This window comes from Wasmannia auropunctata, unplaced genomic scaffold, assembly GCF_000956235.1.
Source record: "Wasmannia auropunctata unplaced genomic scaffold, wasmannia.A_1.0 LD336106.1, whole genome shotgun sequence".
Lineage (NCBI taxonomy): Eukaryota > Metazoa > Arthropoda > Insecta > Hymenoptera > Formicidae > Wasmannia > Wasmannia auropunctata.
Genome location: NW_012026784.1, coordinates 10,310,265 through 10,314,335, shown reverse-complemented (window position 1 = coordinate 10,314,335; position 4,071 = coordinate 10,310,265).

The following is a 4,071-nucleotide window of genomic DNA, read 5'->3' as shown; positions in this document are numbered from 1 at the left end:
GCTCTTCCGATCTACTTATAAAATGGATTACCTTTATTAAAGTATTTCTATATTTAACGCTGCTTTACATAATTACATCTTAAAGTGACAAAAAATAATAAATTTTAAAGTAATAAATTGTAATTATTTTAATTTTTTTTATTTAAAGACATCTTTCCTACAATGTTTCCTACATGTTTTTAATGTTCAAAGAATGTTGAAATTTTTAATGGCAATATATTAAAATAAATAATAGTGTATATATAAAAAACATGCATACGTAAATATATCTATACATATTTTTTTCAATATTTAAACACCCTGTATTTAAATAAAATGCGGATTATTTATTGTTTATGTACATTATTATTTCAATCAGTTTTTACAGTATTTGTTTAGACATGAAAGATATAGAATATATAATAGAAAGAATAAGTTCTTTCCACAATGTATCATTAGCTCAGCGTTAGCGTTCAAGTTTACTGTTCTAGAGATCTCGGGTTCGAATCTCGATGTTTCCAAAAATTATAAACCTGCGTATAAATTGCAATTAATAATTAAATAGAAAATATACGGAATAGTAAATACGGATTAAACTCTAAAAATAATATATAATAAAATAAAAAAAATAATTTTTTTCAATATTTACGTAATTGAGTAACATAACTGTTACGTAAAATGTAACATTACGTTGTTACGTTGTTGAGGCGGAAATTGAAACTTACATTTAAGTTACTTGTAACATCAGCGTAACATTACTTGTTACGTTGAATTGTGTAACAGTAATGTAACAATAACATAACTGTGTTTAGTGGGTTAGATTTTTTTTTTTTTTAAATTAAATAGTACTACTTGGATTTAACTTTTTTATTTGGTACAATTACATAACATATTGCTGGAGTTGAGTAAGATATTCTATTTTTATGGAATTAAAACTAATTGGCGTTAGTTATTGATATCAAATATTTAATTAATTTAATACAAACATTACACGATACGTATGATTTGGATTGAATAAAATATTCTGTTATGGAATTATAACTTGGCACCATGTATTGATATCAAAACTTTTATACAAATGAAACATACAATTTTAGTTGAATAATTAAAATTTATTTTTAATTAAAGACTGCATTACTTGAGTTATTTATTTTTTAATTGTACAACAGTTTTATAAAGATATGTATCATTTAGCTATTTTCTTAAATTACAGAACCACTTGGATTTTATTTTTTAATTTGGTACAATAAATTTTTTGTTTAAAAAGTATGCTTATACTTAACACCTTTTTTTATATTTTTTTAAAAGGTAAAAAATTTTTTAATGATATGCATTTTGTAGTGTTAAACATCTTATTTTTGTTTGAGAAGCCCACCTATACTTAATTGACACCTCCCTCTTCATATCTTTTAAATATAACATATATTTTGAATATCATTTTGTTATTCATGAAAATTTCAAAACGTAAATCTCTCAAATTATTAGTACACATTGCACTGTTGATCGATTTTATTAACTTAAACAACGAGCAATAAATTTGCCACGCGATATTTTAAAAACAATAAATTGTATATACGTTTTAATAAACAAATTAGTTACTGCTTTAAAATTAAGTTTTAAAATCTTTCCTACAATTTATTAAAATATCCTTGGTATCGATAGTTTTAATGCAAACGTCACAAGTTATCACTGACTGACACAGATTCAATAATTAGATAATTCTTTTTCTTTTACAAACCATGTCACTTCAATATTTCACATTCAATTCACATACAAATTATTCACTTAAAGATGTGACGGTTCGCTTTTCTTGCGTTCGGATATGCTCGTCGGGTCAGGTATGCAAGAAGGCGTAAGACAACCAACGCGTATTAGCGAGATCTTACCGAGACTTAGAGAGGCGATCGATAAGCCGGGCCGATTCGGAAGTCACGGTCGGCAAGCGCGGTGCTTGATGCGTTTCGGTCGGTAACACGCGGAGCAGGTGAGGGGCCGGAAGGCCCCCGCAGGGCGGATGTAATACGGCAGCGTGGCACCTAGGCGCAGCAAGATCGAGAGCTGGCCTATGTCGGCCGGGCGCCCCGGGCCGACAGTGATGGAGAAGCCAGGCGCCCTGGCCTTCTCCGTGTGCGCGGTATTGGTGCCACGAGGTACCCTGGTCGGATGGAAGGCGAAGAAGCCAGGTGCCCTGGCTCTCTTCGCTGGATGCAGGAGAGGTGAAGAAGTCAGGCGCCCTGACTCTCTTCGCAAGGGGTGCGAGGAAGCCAGGCGCCTTGGCTCTCCTCGCAAGGAACGTGAAGAAGTCAGGCGCCCTGATTCTCTTCGCAGAAGGAACGGTCTTGACAGGAGTAGGTTCGGGACCGGACTGGTAGCCGTCGCTCCGCGGCGGCGGCTTATATACCCCCGCCGATGGGCTTGGCGGGGGCTGCGGAGAGGAGGTTGCCCTCACATAACACGCTCGGCGCGCGTGTTTAGTCGAAGTTGTGGCGCTGAGCGCCAGGGGCGGCTGGTCGGCTCCACGTAGTGACGAGGCGGGGGGCGTATCGTCACAAAGAAATTACGAGAAATCTTCTAATGTATTTACTTAATATCCGTACTATTACGTACTTTACAATCACTGTCGATTAATTATCCGTCCACTGAAAAATCACACGAAGAAAAAAACACATGGCGATTTATTAATACGCGACACGTTCACTCGACGATAGCAGTCGACTGACTTTAATACCGAATGTATAATTGTAGGCGTTAGCGCCATTGTCATATGCGAGCGATCTCGCGAGAGATATTATAAGTAAATCACGTCAGATGGCGGGCTAATTGCCAATGCGAGGCGCTGGCGTCGGAAGTGAGACGACAGTTAGTTTTTCGGGGTAACCGGAGCGGAGTTGAATATCGGAGTTGAAGATAATCGGACGACATCGGCGATACTGTGATCGAATAGATATACTGCCCGTGGGCAGGAAACAGTCGGAAATTGTATAAAGAGTATAACTCCAATAAATTGTTGCTGATTGAATGGTGAATTATCGCAAGTTATTTAGCAAAAACCGGAGCCTACAGTATTAAGTAAGTAATATAATTATCAATCCGTGTCGATTAATTATTCATCGATTGAAAACTCACTCGAGAAAAGAAACACGCGTACTATTTACTAACCCACGATGATTTACTGACACACGAGGCGTTCACTCGACGATAGCAAGCAGTCGATTGACTTTGTTGGTTATGTTTGCAACGCTGTCGAAACGCGAACATGTGATTAGTTGAAATATCACAATCAGAGCGCGGCTAAATTCTAGGGCTTTAACCGATACAAGTATTTGATTTTTAATAATTTAAATGATTTAATTAATTAATTATTTTTAATAAATTTTTTATTTTTATAATTTGCAAACTTCAAGCGAGTATTTTATGTTTTATAAATATTTTATTAAGTATTTATTAAGTATTTATTACTTTTACTTTTTAATAAAAGTAATAAATACTTAGTAAAATATTTATAAAACATAAAATACTCACTTGAAGTTTGCAAATTATAAAAATAAAAAATTTATTAAAAATAATTAATCAATTCAATCATTTAAATTATTAAAAATAAATCAAATACTTGTATCGGTTAAAGCCTTAGAACTTAGCCGCGCTCTGATTGTGATATTTCAACTAACGCGTTTCGATATCGTTGCAAACATAACCAACAAAGTCAGTCGACTGCTTGCTATCGTCGAGTGAACGCCTCGTGTGTCAGTAAATCGTCGTGGGTTAGTAAATAGTGCGCGTGTTTCTTTCCTCGAGTGAGTTTTCAATCGACGAATAATTAATCGACATAGATTGATAATTATTAACTATACTTAATACATTCAATATTAAAGTCAGTCGACTGCTATCATCGAGTGAACGCCTCGTGTATCAGTAAATCGTCGTATGTTAGTAAGTAGTGCGCGTGTTTCTTTTCTCGAGTGAGTTTTCAATCGACGAATAATTAATCGACACGGATTGATAATTATTAACTACTTAATACATTCGGTATTAAAGTCAGTCGACTGCTTGCTATCGTCGAGTAAACGCTGTCTCTTATACACATCTCTGAGC